Source organism: Varanus komodoensis, unplaced genomic scaffold (assembly GCF_004798865.1).
Source record: "Varanus komodoensis strain SLA01 unplaced genomic scaffold, ASM479886v1 scaffold64, whole genome shotgun sequence".
Taxonomy (NCBI): domain Eukaryota; kingdom Metazoa; phylum Chordata; class Lepidosauria; order Squamata; family Varanidae; genus Varanus; species Varanus komodoensis.
The window spans coordinates 172335-190153 of record NW_025336273.1 but is presented as its reverse complement, the minus strand read 5'-3'; the positions used below and the strand labels follow the sequence as shown (position 1 = coordinate 190153).

General features: G+C 46.2%; 1 long non-coding RNA gene across 1 annotated transcript; it reads right to left on the bottom strand.

The window, feature by feature from the left end:
- Positions 1–6355: 6355 nt before the first annotated feature.
- Positions 6356–14856, bottom strand: LOC123033653. The gene is made up of 3 exons (XR_006416621.1): positions 14773–14856; positions 9083–9142; positions 6356–6404 (listed from the first exon to the last, which is right to left on the bottom strand). It is a non-coding gene; the product is annotated as an uncharacterized LOC123033653 (long non-coding RNA).
- Positions 14857–17819: the final 2963 nt, after the last annotated feature.

Below are 17819 nucleotides of genomic sequence, written 5' to 3'. Positions count from 1 at the left end.
TAATTAGATCTTTTAGTGCTGGAGACAGAAAAACACAGGCAAATAGCATGCAGTACCCAATTCACTATGCATAATGTATCATCAGCTGGAGGCCTTTATTTTCCATGCCAGGCAAACCGAAACTAAGGTGATATCACAAGCTGGAGCCTTTAGACACACAGTAATTCTGATAAAAAGTGTACAGTTCTCAACTGCTCTACAATCTTGCTTGGCTATGTGCTTGTTCTTTAGTATCCCAAACAAAACCTTTGTCCCTTCCCAAAGAGGAAGTCTCACCTCTACATAAGCCAGGTAAGCTTTTCTAGAGATGGAAGACTAAGAGGTAATGATACGAGTGATACAAAGCAGGGTTGCAGTTCTCTTGAGGTTCTCTCTCCTCCCTCCCTGCCTCCTTCATGGTGTGACCGTGTTTGGACCTCCCACATTGGATGCAATCTGTGATTAAAAATCTGTGCATTTCAGGGCTTGTGCTACATTCTGCAAAAGAAGGAAAGGGGAAATGTAATGCACACATTTAGGAAAAAGTCCCTCCCCTCACCTCAAAAGTATACATTTCAAAAGCTGCACAAACATGTTTTAATCAATGAGGGAGTGTATCCATTAATGTGGCTATTCATGTTGACTTTTGAAAAAGAGTGTGAAGATTTTCCTCCCATTGAAAAAAAACAAAACAGGCCAAAAACTTCAGACACATCCAGCACAAAATGGACTTGAAAGCGGGAAAAGGAAGGTGGAGGAAACTGACTTGACAGATTTGCCCAGTGATGTGATGAAACTCCACACAATGTGTCCTCACCTTCACAAACTTCTTCTCCTGCTTGGGCCTGTCTTAGAAACTGAGTCAAGAAATGCTCATGGAAGTCCAGTTGCACAAACAACCATCTTCTTCCACATTGCATGGGGCACAAAGGCGACAAGCCATGTTCATGGAAGAACGTTTCGAGATCTCGCATTCCTGACATGCAGTGAAACAATCAGCCCCCAGGATCCTGGCCCCAAGCCATGGAAGGCTTTGATCTGTGCCCGGAAAGAGCCTGGAAGAGAGTGTGGTTCCTCAGTGACAAGATCAGCCCCCAGTGCTGAGCCCCGCTTAACAATCTCACAGTTCTGTTCTCAACTTACTGAAATTTGGACAGCACCCCACGCAGCATTGAGGAACACAACCCCATTGCACTGCATGGCTTTTGGGCACCTCCAAAACGCGAAAACTCCTTTTTGTTCATGGCCTCCATTTTTGGAGTGCTCCGCGACATGCGTATTTGGAAAGGAGTGCCCGTCTTCCATGCCTGCCGCCACCGCAACGGCAACACGAGGGAAGAAGGACATTCGCTCCCCAATTTCGGTTCCTGCAGCTGCTCCTGATGGGAAAGGCTGCCGGATGCAGAACCCGATGTCCACAAGCATTTGCAGGCTTCCACTTGGCTCAGCTTGCTTTGCAGGACCAGGCTGAACACGAGAAGAATTGGGAGGGGCCGATTCCACAGGTGTTTGCCCCCACCCCACCTGTGCCGCCCATCTTCTGTGGGGGTTGGTGGCTTCATGCCGATGGCCATTCAGGATGTCAACTTACTATTACGACAGTGCAGCAAGAGGGGCTGTTTCTGCAGAGTCTGCATCAAAGTGCCACTCCATGAACATTTTGGGGTGCTCACCTGTGAGCAGTCGGGGTGCTCCGAATGGTTCCAGTGGGGCTTCTGGCATGATTTGGACGTAGTCCCATGGCCGTTTGGCATGGCACCTAAATATTTTATTTGTTTGTTTGTCTAGGGCATTTATCTGGCCAGGGCGACTTAGTTTATATTGTTATTTTTTGTATTTTAATTTTATGTTGTGAGCTGCCCCAAGGCTTCGGTGAATGGGGCGGCATAGAAATGTTTTAATAAAATAAATAAATAAATAAATAGTCCATCCATCACTGTCGTCTCTGGACGGCTTACAATATAATACAAGTCCTAAACAAAATAAATTGTTATTTTATATTATGGACCTGCAAGCATTCCTTTGAGGGGGCTGGGGACTGACTCTGTCACCTATGAGCAATCTGGGGATTCTGACTGTTTCCTGTAAGGTCTGCTGGCATCGTTGCCATGTATTCCTCAATCCCGATTGTGGCCGTGCGGAAGAATGGGGTTTTCCCATGGAGGGGCTCCTGGTCGTCACCTGTGAGCAGTGTGGGGACTCCATCTTTTTCCTTTAGATCTCGTGGAATCATCCCAGTGCGTTGCTCTGGCCATTTGGAATGGCACCGACTTATTATGGCCATTTGGAAGGCAGGCATTCCTTTTTTTTAATAATAAGTTTTATTTGAAATTATAATTCTAAAAACGAAGAAAAACTAAAAACAACATCAGTCATCAAAAACATCAGGCCTGCTGGGTCAGCCCCCACATTTTTTTATGATGACTTAAAAACATATTTAAATCTATACGAAGTCCCATTTCTCTAGCCAGATTGGAAAACAGGCATTCCTATGGAGCATGCATCAAACAATGGGTCTTGTGTGGAAGGAAAACCATTAATGAAAACCCCAGTCCAAGTAAGCAAAAGGTTACAATCCAAACAGACTTTTAGTGGGGTATTTCTCTTGTAAAGAGGGCTCCTTAACCAGCTCATCAGCATCACCGAGTGCCACAGAGATCGCAAGGGCCAATTCCCCTGCTGTTATGGACACAACTTCTTATAGGTCGCATCAGTTACATCTGGTCTCTCCTTGGAAAGGGCTCAAACAGGAAAGAGGGAACTTGCTATCACAAACAGTGATCATGTGGCAGCTTTTACTGTACCTAATGTCTGAGAGTCCCAAAATAGTCATTCTTTCATCATTCAAAGTTTTTATATGCCGTCCCAATACTAAAAGTCTCTGGACGGCTTGCTAACATCAAAAGATGATTCACCCACCCACTTAGAAACTTAACCTTTAGAGTTCATTGAGAGATACTTGGCTTCAGGTTAAATATACGCTGCATAGTTTTGGCTAACCTTTGAGCTAATTTTAGTCCACACTGGAGATGTTTGGAGCACCACGTGTACAAAACCTGGTAATTCCTGTTTTTCCTGCGGTGCTCTTAGTACCATCTTGTATTCTTAGAGTAATTCAAAGGGAATTTGCAAGGGAAGCTTGCAGAGGGTGGATCTGGAAGCATGAAATGGAGGCTTGGGGGGATGTACCCGCTCATCTGGAAGTCATTTGGAATTGCTGCCTGTACGTCATTTTCTAAAAAGCTTCCATGTAGCCTGAAGTGCCTGATCCTGCCTAATCTTGGAAGCTAAGCAGGGTCAGGCCTTGTCAGAATTGGGATGGGTGACTTGAGTGTATGATCCTATGATTATTGCTGTCAACTGCCTAGAGAGCTTTGGCTATAGGCAGTATAAAAATGTAATAATAATAATAAAATTGCAGTTAACTTTTTGTTTACAGTACAGGCAGTCCCTGGATTGCGAATGAGTTTCATTCCTGAGAAAACAGAAATTCGTCTTTAAGTCAAATTTGTGTGTGGGTTGGATCACGTGTGGTTGGCCCTCCACATTCATGTGGGTTAGAGTGTAGGACCCCTGCCAAAGTGGAAAAAATGAAAATATCTCTAGCCCCCTGCCCCAAACTCACCAGCACCTCCTCTTTGCAGCAAGGAAATGCCAGAGGGAAGGCATCTTTGGAGACCTCCCTCTCTCCCTTTCTGCCTCCTCTCTCTCTGTGATGATGACAATTTCCCACAGTAATATTTTTAATTAATAGACTTTATGGCAGTTCATTCACAAGCAGAGGTTGTTCATAACTTAGGCGTTCAGAAATCAACCTGTGTTCCCATTTCTTTGCGTGGTGGAAGATGATTCCTAGACACTGCCGTTTTGGAAATTATCAGAATTCTTTTCTGAAATGTATCTCCTACCAAGTGTTTTGATTTGGAGTTTTTGCTAAAAAGCAATACTCTGGCCAGCATTTTGACTTGGAAATGATCCCTGAAATCTCTTAATGAGTTCCCATGGCTATTGGGAATGAAACAAGGAGTTGCTTGGGTTCCTTGCTTTCAGTGTGTCCTCGTGGTCTTTCGGCTGCTGCTTTTTGTGGCTGGGGATGTCGTGGGAAGACACAGACACAAAATGTTTAAAGGGAGTGTGCTCCACCCTCAACTCTGGCAAATCGTATTCGTTTGCAAGCTTTCCCATGTCAGTGCAAACTAGCTGCTTCCCCGCCCTTCATCTCCTGGGTCTATGGATGCAGCTGTAAATAGAAGAGGGCGTTCCTCACCCAGCCATGAAACCAACAAGAGTCCTGCATACAAACATTGACACTGGCAACGCAAATTGAGTGCAAGGTGCCTTTATTAGGGAAGCAAGCCAGCACAGAATCTGTCCAGATCTTCAGTGTGCAAAGAAGCACTTTTGGATTGTAACGAGGCACGGAAGAAGGATTTAATATTTCTTCGTTGCTGAGAGATGTCAGTCACTCAATCAGTTTATCTGCAGATAGAAGGGCGGGGAAGAGTAGAGACATATTAGAGGAGGAGAGATTATAAAATGCTTAGACAAACACTGTGCAAAACAGTCTTTTGCGTTTGATTTCATTGTTAAAAATGTGCAGGGATTTTGGAATCAAATATTGGCTTCAATAAAAGCTAATAAAATACAAAGCTAAGTGTGAATTTGAAGCTGGCTTCTAAATGCCATCTGGTTATACACCAGTATATATAAAGGTATAAATTGTAAGTTTTAAAGTCCATTGTATGATAGGAGGTGAGTATTTATCCTTCCAGTTTTGTAATCTTCACTTTTGCACTGTCAAAAAGAGCACAGACAATTAATTTCCCCTTCCATTGATTAACAAGCAGGGCAATAATTCTAAAAGTCTGCACTTCTATGTAATTTAATGAAAGCCCATTCCAGTTCAACATGTGTCTAAGCAGTAACCTCTTTCCCGAAATAAACAACTATTGGACTTCACTAAAACATCTGTTTAAAAGAAGCATTCGTTGTATCGCACAACCAGCCATTAGCCAAATTAGGCAGCCCCTTGTTAAAGAGACGTCGTGCTGTCCAAATGTCAGGAAACAAAACTTTCAGATGAATAAGATCTATCGTGATCCATAGGTTAGCCGTTTTGTGGCAGTGCCCACAGCAGTTTCTGAAACTTCCAAATGGCCCATGATCCCAAAGATCCCAAAGAGCAACCCCTGTTCTCCCTGGAGCCCAGTTCTCTTCCAGCTTGGAAAATTTCTGCTGGAACTACCATGGAGTTGTGAGAAGAGAGGTACTTGGGTGGAATCAGCTGGGGTTGGAGCGTGAATAAAGCTTTATGGACATGAATTCGCTTAACACAATATGTGTTGCTTTTTTTGTAAAACCATCCCGGGACACTAGTAGTTCGACGAGATATAAAAGTTTTAAATAAATACATAAATAAATAAAAGAATTTAAGTTGCTCTCCTATGCAGGTTTAGACAAAAAAGAAAAATTCTGTAAACTCCTAGAATTCCTCAGCCTGTGCAAAACTGATCTTCTCCCTAAGCATGTGCAGAGTTGTGTGCTTAGATGGCCCAACCAACATGTGGGCCCGGGAACCACAGCAATTTAAAAGTCCAGCTTAAGTGGAATGAATAATGCTACTTAACCCGGGACAAGAATTTTAAATAAATTTTAAAGAGCCAGTGTGGTGTAGTGGTTAGAGCGTGGGACTGGGACTCAGAGGATCTGGGTTCTAGTCCCCGCTCAGCCATGGAGACAACTGGGTGACTTTGGGCCAGTCACAGACTCTCAGCTCAACCTGCCTCACAGGGTTGTTGTTGTGGGGATAAGATGGAGGAGGAGATGTAAGCTGCCTTGAGCCCTTTGTAGGAAAAAGGCAGGATATAAATCGAAAAATAAATTAATTAATAAATAAAAATAAGCAGGTTAGGCAGCCTGAGTCAAATGGCACTCATGAATATCCCACCTGGCTTTGATTGTGGCAATCAAGGTGGGCACCAGGAATCCCAGGAGGGCATCCCCTGCCAAGCACCGCCCCCTTCCACACCTGCTTAGCTTGGCGGCTGCCTCCAGGTTTTGCCCTTCTGCAGTGCTGCAGGTGTGGGACCAGGTTAAACCTCCTCAAAGCTCACCCGCTTACTCGCTCTGTGCGCGCGCGCATGCGTGTGCATGCATGTACACACGTGCATGTGTGAGTTTGTGCATGCATGCATGTGTATGGCCCTCACTGGCCTCCAGGCGAAAGCATCTGTGTAGCCTGTTCTCGAAGCAGTTTCTGCTAGGCAGTGTGGTCACCAACCATCCGGCTTACCTTTTGCAGCAATTCCTCCCTAAGCCACAGATGCCAATCTGAAGCAGCGGTCCACAGCCGCCGATTACGATGGCGAGACAGGTGCCCCCGTCTTCCTTGCATTCATCTTCATTTTTCACCCACCTGGCAGATCCTGTGCAAAAGAATGTCGGAGATGCGAGGCAGTGAACACACTCGCTTGTGTATAAAGAAAGAAAGGCTGAGAGCAGAAAACAAACCTACCCATTATTTTATTTTATTTTTATGTTTTATTTGTCCACCTTATCACAGAAAAGGCACTCAGGGCTCAGGATGCACATGGTGGGCATGTCGTGAGCGGAGCCGGCTGGAGCCGGGGGTCAGACTAGATGGCCCGGGAGACCCCTTCCGACTCGCTCTGTTTTGATGTTTCTATGAACTAGAAAATCTGGTTTGCTTGAGTTTGCCAGACTTCCTGTCCACTTTCAAGCCAATATTTGGAAGTAGGTCAAGTCATTTCTCTCTTTCTTCCCTTTTTTATTTAGCATTCTATCTCAAAGGCAGTGGTTGGAGCATTTAAAAAAGATGTCAGGGGATTTCCCCACGTCACGCACTATTTGCACAAACAGGGGTCAGAAGCTCCTGCTCGTTCACGTGATTTGCACAAATCACATGCATAGTTCTCAACTTCCTGTTTTCACTAAAAAGACGAATGGTATGTTTTTCACAGATTTCCTTATTTAAAAATGGAAGGACTGCAGCACACCGTCAAAGGAGAAATTCAGAAGCTGGTTGTTGTTGTTGTTGTTGCTGTTGTTGTTGTTGTTGTTGTTAGAACATTTCTATGCCGCCCCTTGCCGAAGCCTTGGGGCGGCTTACAACACAATATTTCACAAATATTTCAGCTTGTGAAATAGAGAGCCGACACCAAGGCAGGGCAGACAGAGAGGACTGGAGGGGGTCCGTCTCAGCAGAATCCCCTGGATTTGTGCTTCTTGTTCAGGTCCTCACACATCCCTGTTCAAGGCAGATAAATGTGTGGCCACCTTTGCTTATTGCTGTTGCTGTTTACATCATTTGTTTCAGACTTGGGACTAATTTTATTTATTTATTTATTTATTTATTTATTAAAACATTTTTATGCCGCCCCATTCGCCGAAGCCTCGGGGCAGCTTACAATGTTAAGTTAAAAAAATAATAATTATTATAACATTAAATTAAAAAATACAAACATTAAGTTAAAAATGCAAAAATACCAATATAAAATAAGCCACCCTGGCCAGATAAAATCCAATAATATTAACAATTAAAATGCCGCTTAAATAAAAAGGTCTTCGCCTGGCGCCGAAAAACAAATAACGACGGCGCCAGGCGGACCTCAGGCGGACCTCTCTGGGGTTTGCAACAACAGGGACAGGAAGGTTGTAATCAGAATGAAAAGTTCCAGAAGAAGCTCTTTTTCGGAACCTCAGAGCAAACTAGAGGTGGTATAGCCACCGCAGAGATTTTTCTAGGCCTGGTCTGGCCAGCTTTGGGAGGAACCCTTCCAGGATTCGTCCCTCCAGAGCTGGCACACTGGCTCTCCTGCAAAGTGAGCCGAACCAAGAGCAAGTTCGCAAACGCTCACAGGTGCCTGGTTCTGCAGCCGGCAAGCGTCCCCATCAAGAGAGCTGCAGGATGTCGTGAGCCGAGGTTCGCCTTTGAACCACCGGCTGCTTTCCTTGCTAAACTTTCTCCCAGATACAAGTCATGGACCTCTGAGCATGCACAGAGTGGTTTGTTGAACCCGATCTAGTCTTTACCTGTAGGAACTCTCCTTATGAGCATGCCTGGGCTCCATCCCCTCGGGAGGGGCTTTCTGAAGGCATCTGCCTCCTCTTTGCAGGCTGCTCATTCAACTGGGGCAGCCACCTCCGCTGATCCTTTGCCACAAGGCTGAGAGCAGGGGGCCTGGTCTGCATTTGAGGGTTCCTCGGCCTCAGGGACCTCTCCCGTAGCCTGTGCATCTTGGTCATGCCCAAGAACTGCCTGGCTGAACAAAGTGCCAGGCCGCGAGAGAATCACCTGCGCCTCCTCCACCTCGGAGTTTGACCTAGCCCATCCTCCCCAGTCTCACTGCAAGTTGCTCCTCACTCCAGTTCCGGAGAACCATCTGGGTTCCAGCACTCGTCCATCCTTCTCACTCCCAACACGGGATGCAGGAAGCAGGTGCCACAAGCAGGTGAGCCGGAGCACTTCCGGGAAACTGAGCTCCATCCCTGCTCGTTGCCACCAGCAGCAGGAGTGGCACATGGGGGAAAGAGTCGCTGTGGGACCTGCTTCCTGGTGAGCCCCCGTGGATGCTGGGTGCACCTGCCAGGACACAGGGCACTGTGAAGCAGGCCAAAATCGGGGAAGCTGAGTCCAGGGAATCCAACGGATTCCCATCACCAGACAGACTATTCACAAGCCCCTCCTTCCCACATTCTTTCTATTTGAGCTGTGGAAATATTAAGATGATATATTACCAGGGACTGTCACCACAATTCATTCCAGTCCTACTTAACGTTTAAACCTTTTGGAAGTTAAGATCGAGCACATATTTTTGAATGAATCCTTACATTGTACTCAAATAAAATGGTCATCCAAGCATTTTTATGATCTAGAAATGCTGTTACAGTTATGTAAGAGTTATTATGTAGTTACTTTTTTATTCTCTTGTATATTGTTGTTATTACATTAAGGAAAAGAGAGAAGGGGAGGCTAAGGGGAGGAAAATGGGGAGAGGAGAGGAGAGGAGAGGAGAGGAGAGGAATTTCTGTAGATGCTGACATTTCTGGGAGTTCATGTGCCTAGAACTGAATAACTACTTACCTGGGTCAGGAAGGAGCGTCAAGGTGAGGAGAAGAAAGATGAGGCCCCAGGTCTTCATGTCTATGAGAGAGCAAGAGAGGTGCCTGCTTGGAACTAGGTCTCTGTAGAGCAAGAGGTACCAAGGAAGAGGGAATCGGTGCATATTTATACCATCTGGGGAGGTGGGGAGTGACATGGAGAGCAGGGCAGCTTGCAACACATTTGTTGCACTGCCAAATTTGCTTGTGCAAACTGTACGTGACATTTAACCATAGGAATGGTTCAGGTACCTCACTCAACTGGCTCACTATGGCTCACTCAGCTGGATGGGGTTTTGCTCCCGCAGCCCTGAGACAGAAACAGAGAACAGAGGAATGTGCCAGAGGGCAGGAGAACAATTCTGCACGTCGGTCCTGTCCACATATTCCCTGGGGCCACAGTGAGGCCCTGGCAAGCCGGCCACCCAGAGGCTGTGTGGGAATATTTTCTGTATCCCCTACCGGCTGCCAGCTGCCCATCACTTAGACTTGCGCTCACTTGCCTTACTGGAATTTGCCTCTCCACTGGTCACAACTGGCAGGTGTGCCTTTTCTAAGCACGTTTTCAAAAGTAGGCTATTTCCATGCCCATTTGCCAATCGCATGACGGTCTTTCATGCATTTTCTAGAAAAATCTAGAAATCTAGAAAAGATTTTCTAGGAAAAAATCTTCAAACAGCAGGGCAGGCTCAGAAATATGTGGACGAGGGCTGCAGCTTGCTTGTGGGCCCAGATTCGGAGCAGGGAGGCAGGGACTGGGAAACCCATGCCTCCCTGCTCAGCACAGGTGGTGGTGCAGGCTGGTGGATCGTGGCCTCGGAGGTCATGGCCTTGCAGAGCCTCCTTCCCAGCCCTGGGGACTCCACGGAGGATCACGCCCGGGATGGCCGAATGTGGCAAGCCAGCCCTCCACCGCTGGAAGGGGACACTGTGCCTGCTGGGGCCTTGGCCCTCTGCCCAAAGGCCTGCCTTGGTGTCTGGGAGGAAGCAACTCTTCTCTGTCTGGCTGTCTGTCTGGCTGTGTCCAGATCTAAAACTTTTTCTCTCCTCACATGCACATTTTCAGCACTTGACTCCTAGGGTGTCCAGCAACCAGGTCCAGAAAGGAAATGGGTCGAAAGAGATCGGCAGCAGAGGCTCTTCTCCGGGAGCCCTCCGTGAGATATATCAGGAAGCAAAGCACCTGGAGGAGGGCCTTCTCTGTGGTGGCGCCCCATCTGTGGAACGCGCTCCCCAGAGAGGTCCGCCTGGCGCCATCATTATTTGTTTTTTGGTGCCAGGCCAAGACCTTTTTATTCAAACAGTATTTTAATAATGTTAAATATTTATATATTTTAATTGTGCAGACAGTGTGTTTCCAGGTTTTAATTGTAATTGTAATTGTTTTATTTATTCATTTATTTATTTGCACTGTCCCGAGGCTATGTAGCAAGGGGACGGCATATAAAAACTTTAAATAAAATAAATAAATAATAGATAAGAGGAGATTCAGGTAAAGGAAACAATATGACAGAAGGTGGTGGAACCAAGATGCTACAGGCGTCAATAATGGAGCAAAGGCCGCTTCCCTGGTCGCCCTCATAGCCTATCTTTAAAGAAGGCAGAACTGGTTTCCCCCACCAGATGGGGGAAGGCCGGAAGGGAAGGCCGGAGGGAAGCAGGTGTCGTGCATGCAGGTATGAAAACAGGCATGTCATCCGGGAGAGCAAAGGGTCAAAATACTCTGCAACGCCCAAAGGAAGACGGTGGTCACTTCTTCCTCCGGAGGATGCCACAGTGGGGGGTGGTATTTCTAGAGCTTGGAGGGGAAGAAAGGGCTTGGATGGCCAGGGACCAAGGTCAGGCCAGAGCTGTGTTCTACAAGCTCCCCCCTGCACACGCACACACACACACAATATTTGTGAAGCATGTTTTCTTTCCGTGTGAATTGAATCCATGTGAATTGAATCCATTTTGCAGAGACAAGGCAATGGCAGAGCAGGCCTGTATGGAGGGTCCAGGCTTATATACAGGCTATGCGTTTCCATGGTCCGGACACTCTTACTATTACAAAACAGCTGCACATTTTTACTACCTACATCTAAAAACATCTGCACTGGAGCTCAAAAGATGAGGAACCCGTTTTCCTGCACAGCCCACCAGGCCAAATTATGGGATCATTAATTATTTCAGGAAGGCCATTTGGCTCCGTCAGGATCTCCGTCCTGAAAAGGAGCTCACTATGTGTATGCAGATGATCCGGACTTCCATCTGGTCTCCAGGGAAGAAAAGCTCTTCATGTAACAACTCTCTTCCACTGGGAGGCAATGGGATAATTTGAGGATAAAGAGAAAAATGATATTCATCAAAAAACCCAATATCTAAATCAGGGTTTTTTTTGCAGCGTGTGGCAAACTGAAGCATTCCCATTGTCCTTCTCCAACCTAGAGTCTGGTTTTGGGAAGAGGGAGAAGACGGGGACCGTGGAGTTATGGTCACATCTCCACCCCGCCACTCTCGCCCTCCTTGGACTCAGAAGCTGGCTTTGGAATGGAGAGGAGGGCACCGTATCTGAGATGATGAGTTGTTTGGGGGATCAGAGTTTGGAAAGTGTCGTGTTTTGGTGGGAAGGGCTGAAATTGGAGAGGGAAGGGAAAGAAAAACTGGGGAGCGGTCTCTGGGATCCTTCCTCTAAAATTCCTCTCTCACCCTGTAACTGAAGCAGATCTTTGCTTCAACAAGTAGTAAGTATTATGATTAGCATGCCTATTTTACTTTCTGGTTGTACACAGTCCTTCATCCACCATTTTATATTGTATATTTGTAATTTATTTTAATGAATATATTTTAAAATGTTATTTAACTTATTTGTTGTAAGCCGCCCCGAGGCTTCGGCGAATGGGGAGGCATAAAAATGTTTAATAAATAAATAAATGTATGAAAAGTCTGTGTTACTAGTCCTAGAAAGCTGATACAAGGAAAATTGATGTCTGTCTGTCAAAAGATGGTGCTGGAGAAGAAACACGCAAGCCTGCATGGACAGAAGAACAACTGAGTTAAATCCAGTGGGATCGAAGCCAGGAAGAGTTTTCTCTGAGAGCAAAAAGAGCAAAATTGAGGCTGTCCTGCTTTGGGCACAACATGAGAAGACGAAAGTCCCTGGAGAAGACCGTCATGCTAGGAAAAGCAGTAGAAGACAAGGAAGGCCAAACAAGGGATGGGTGGACTCCATAAAGGAAGTGATGGCCTTGAATTTGCAGGAACTGAGTGGGACTGTCATGATTAGGGCCACAACTCGTATAAGTTGGAGATGTTTGACAGCACATAGGACCCACAACACTGGTATTGGTGCAGGTGAGTCACTCTCCCCCTGGCAAAGTCCCCCCTGCTCCTAGCTGCATAGGACCGCAGGAAGCTAATTAGAAACACAGACACAGAGCAAGTCAGGAGGGACCTCCCAGGCCATCTAGTCTGACCCCCGGCTCCAGCCGGCTCCGCTCACAACATGCCCACCATGTGCATGTCCAGCCTATCCTTGAACACCCTCACTGATGGGGCCTCAACCGCCTCCCGGGGAAGCCCATTCCACGCCCTCGGGGTCCTAACCGTCAGGAAGTGCTTCCTGGCATCCAAATTGAACCTTGGCTCCCTGAGCTTGGCTTCGTTGGAGCACGTCCTGCCTTCCTCTGCAGGGGAGAACAGGTCTCTACTCACCTCCGTGTGACATCCCTCACATACCTGTATGTCGCCAACAGATAATTATCATATTGCTAGAACTCAGAAGGACCATTTCATGAAAATGATGGATGGGGGCACTGGACAGATAAAAGGAAGGTCTTCTTCACACTTCGTGGAGGGAAGCTATATAATTTGCTACCATTAGATGGAATGGGTTGATTTTTTGCAGGTTGAGGTTGGAAGAAAATGGGTGGTATAAATTTTGAGAGGAAGTGTTACAGTTCATAGAATCATAGCATAGCAGAGTTGGAAGCGGTCATGAAGGCCATCGCGTCCAACCCCCTGCTGTTGCAGTTTGCAGAAATGCATTTGGATTGGAGTATAGGCTTGCTGTACAGATGTGTGATGTTGAGTCACAGGCTTCACAAGAAGCCCATCTTGCCATGCAAAGTTTATTTATTTATTTAGGGGCTTTTTAAGTTCCCTTTAAAATCCATACAGAGGAACTGCATGCAACATTACCAGCTTCAGCCCTGCCTCCAACCCTGAGAGAGCTCAGCCTATAAAAGAAAAGGAGTACAAATCTAGTGCTTTCAGTGCAAGGGATTTATTGTGTGGTCATGATCCCTCAGTAAGGGAAGCTAGATTCGTAAGCTCTTTTGCAGCATTTCCCCATGTGGAATAATGAACTATCGTGCTAGACTGCACAAAACAAGCAACAGATATTTCCACAATGGTGCTATACAAAGCACCACCTTGTGGTTGTGTAATAGAACATATAATAAGGCAGAAAAGGGGAAATAGAAAAACTGAAAAAAATTACAGGAAACATAGGTGAATGAGGTGCTTTTGCTCCCAGGAAATCAAATGGAAGAAACAGCCTCTGCAAAGCACCAGCTTACATTCTTCATCTAGAGAAGCTGCTAAGGAGTGATTTAGTTTGCAAATATCTACAGGTTTATATCAGGAGCAGAATATTTTATTATCATGCTTCTGGAGGAAGGAACCTCAAGGAGCTTCATCCAGCCTGCAGTGTTAATTTGTTTTATGGGGAAAGAATGACCTTCTAACAATGAACAGAAAAAAACCCAAACATCTTTCATAAGAGGGACTCCTAAAACAGATCAGAGGAATTGTTCTGTGTTTGGCAAATGGATCAAAATCAGAAGTGAGGTCTACACTCATGTGATACCCAAAAGGCTTTGGAGGGCAAGGAGGGACCTTCAAGCTGCACTTCCAACGCAATCACTCCTCTGCTCCATTCAGTCTTGTGGAACTTCCTTCCTGGAACATCCTAAAGGGAGCTTCTATTCCTGGTTCCTAGAAGGGAGGTAGAAGGTATTTCTTGCCCAGCTGTGTAGGTGAAAACAGAGTTGTTGTTGCTAGTCGGAAAGTTGCATCCGACCCATCGCGACCCCATGGACAACATTCCTCCAGGCCTTCCTGTCCTCCACCATCCCGTGGAGTCCACTTAAGCTCACACCAACTGCTTCAGTGACTCCATCCAGCCACCTCATCCTCTGCCGTCCCCTTCTCTTTTTGCCGTCAATTGTTCCCAGCATTAGGCTCTTCTCCAGGGAGTCCTTCCTTCTCATCAGGTGGCCAAAGTATTTGGGCTTCATCTTCAGGATCTGGCCTTCCAAGGAGCAGCCAGGGTTGATCTCCTCTAGGACTGACCGGTTTGATCGCCTTGCAGTCCAGGGGACTCACAGGTAAACACCATGGACACTACCAGAAGAACAGAGACATCATGAAAATTGGGAGACCTCTCTCCTCAGTACCCTTTGCCACACTTTTCAGTGCCTGGATATTTTAGGGGAGTGAAACAAGAATACTGTGAGGAGGGTAAGAGATAATCATAGAAGCGGCTTCAGAAAACCTTATCTGCTCCTTGTCCTACTGCTCTCAGTCACCTGGAATTCAGGACATGCAGCAAAGTTACCACCTTCTGCAGCTTTCCAAACTCATTGGCAAAGCACTCAGCACTATTGCTGGTTTCAACACAAACAGGCTTACCTTGTTCTCCATCCTGCCCAAAGGGAAGATGTTGTGCACTTCAATGGACAATCATAAACAATTCTGCCTCACAGCAGGTGAACTCTGAGGGAATGCTGACCCTAGAGAAAATAACAGAATAATTGTGCCATTAAGAGGATGGTCGTCAAGCAACTGTTGCCAAATATAGCTGCCCGGTGATAGTACCTGTGTGATAGGTGTGCCCATGAGTCTGTTTCTCCCGTTTACAGATTACTTTTATGGGGTTTATTTAATGTCTCTCTTTGAGTACCACTCAGCTCTCAGATATCTACAGCTTTGTTAGCTCCACAAATTCAATGCGCTTTAACAGAGCAAAGCTCAGGGAACCAAGGTTCAATTTGGATGCCAGGAAGCACTTCCTGACAGTCAGGACCCCGAGGGTGTGGAATGGGCTTCCACGGGAGGTGGTTGGGGCTCCATCGGTGCTGGTCTTCAAGGATAGGCTGGACATGCACATGGTGGGCACGTCATGAGAGGAGCCGGCTGGAGCCGGGGGTCAGACTAGATGGCCAGGGAGACCCCTTCTGACTTGCTCTGTTTCTGTGTTTCTACTTTTATTAAATGTTGAAAAAACCATTTTGCTGGAAGTCACATTAGAGACATTCAAAAAGAAACTGGACAGTCATCTGAGTGGGATGGTGTAATTGGTGTCCTGCAACAGCAGGGGGTTGGACCTGATGGCCTTGAAGGTCTCTTCCAACTCTACTATTCTATGATTCTACAATTCTTGGAAGCATGAGAGATTTAGAGCCCACAGGGTGTGAATGCAAGATTGAGGGTGAGTCCAAAGACAAGGGTTGTCTTTCTGATCCAGGGGATGTGTGTAGATCCATTTCTACAACCAAGTACTCTGCAAAGGGGGAGAAGGGGTCTTTGCTGATTCTCTGCATTGTGAATATGGCTATTTCCCAGTGCCGAGCTCACTTTCTGCCTCCATGAGCATGGAGAAGCACTTAAACATGCCCATTAAAAATGTGATCCACTGAGAAAGCTTCAGCTATTGGATGGTATAAAACCAGAATGAATAAATTAGGAAATGAATGCAATCTTTCAAAGATATTAAGAGCATGAATAAAGGAGCCATGGCAGAGCAGTACGGGGGGGGGGGGGGTGAAAGGCATCTGCCCTAGTGCAGCGTATCTGCCGTATGCCCTTCTTCAGGCTTGGTGGACAAGTCTTTCCTCAAGCTAAAAAGAATCTGGTGTGAAAGAACATCCTTAGTATGGGAAAAGGAGAAACAGATCATTCTCAAATGGGACCCATCTGCCCACGTATTAGTAAACCCTATCCAGCATCGGGCATAGACATCTGGAAGCCACGCACACAGCTGTGCAGGGAAGTGGAAAGACTCCATGTGCAGATGGATGGATGGATGGAGAAATGCTCTGCATACCTGTCTCACGCCTTGCAGCGACGCGCCCAAGAACTGCCTCTTCTGATAATTTATTTTATTCATTTATTTATTAAAACATTTCTATGCCGCCCCATTCACTGACGCCTCGGGGCGGCTCACAACATAAAGTTAAAATACAAAAAATAACAATATAAAATAAGTCGCCCTGGCCAGATAAAATAAGCAAATAATATTAACAATTAAAATGCCGCTTAAATAAAAAGGTCTTCGCCTGGCGCCGAAAAACAAATAACGACGGCGCCAGGCGGACCTCTCTGGGGAGCGCATTCCATAGATAATGCGCAGAGGGAAATGACAAATTGGCCCAATTGGCAAAACGCAGAGGCCTCCTTTGTCCTTACATTGCTGTTTATTTTTTACAGTAGATGCTGCACAAAGAAAGATGAGACAGGCGAGGATCAGTCCAAGATGGCGCTCGGTGACCCAGGGCAAGGGAAACCAGAGACACTCTGATATCCGCTCTGGCCCCGCTCTGTAGCCTAGCAATTCCCAAAAATGTTCATTTTCCAATTCTGTCCCTTTCTTATGCATACTTGCTCTGCCTGGGTTTCCTGGCAGTGCCCAGAGCAGAAGCGGGCAGCTCTGCAGCATATCAGGACAAGGAAATGGTGCAGAGGAAAGCAGAAGTATGACTTACTGACCCCACATTTTCTGTTAAGCTTCCACATGCATCTCATGGCTATCAGCTCAGGCACCCTGGTAACCAGCCTCTGTGGGAGGTCAGCATTCCTCTTCCACACAGGGAAGGTGGGTGGTGCAGAAAAGAGTCGCCAGGAGGCACCATCAGGCACAGTTTGTGGCAGGAAAGCCTCTTCCACACTCGCTGCTGCTCCTGGGGGTGGCAAAGCATGGGGGAAGGGGGCCTGGCTTGCATCACGCGTGGGGCTCTACTCCCAGGGAGCATCCCGGGAATTCCAGGCCCGCTCCGCAGCAACTCAGACTCCGGGCACCGCAAAGTGGAGCACTGTGTGGGGTGTCGATTCCAGGGGAGCCAGCAGATTCCCACCCCAAACTGGTTCCTCGCACATCCCTACTTTCCACATTCGTGCCATTTGAGGCACAAAAATATTAAGATGGCTCCTTACAGGAGATTGCAACCACAATTCGTTTCTCTTCTGCTTAACATGGAATCATTGTCGAAGTTAAGATCAAGTACGGATTTGAATGAAAGTTTAGAAAATAGTTGTCTAAGCAATGGTTTATGAACTACAAAGACAATGTAGGATGTTTTCATAGTTACTTTTTAAATTCTGTTTTATATTATTAAATTAATCATTAAATATTGTAAGCCACACAGAGACTCCATTAGGAGTAGGAGAACAGCAGGGAAATGCAAGTATATATATATGTGTGTGTGTGTGTGTGTGTATGTATATGAGTTTAGCAAATTAATTAATTAATTAATATTAGAGTTTAGCAAATAAGGTAAAAGTGGGCTAGAGGGAACAACTATCAGGTAAATCCATCATTGGCTATAGAAAGGGACACAAAGAGTGCCTATCAATGGCGTCTCCTCAAGTGGGGCGCCGCGGGGGTCAGTCCTGGGCCCAGTGCTCTTCAACATTTTTATAACGGTTTTGAGGAGGAAGTGCAGGGAATGATTATTGAATTT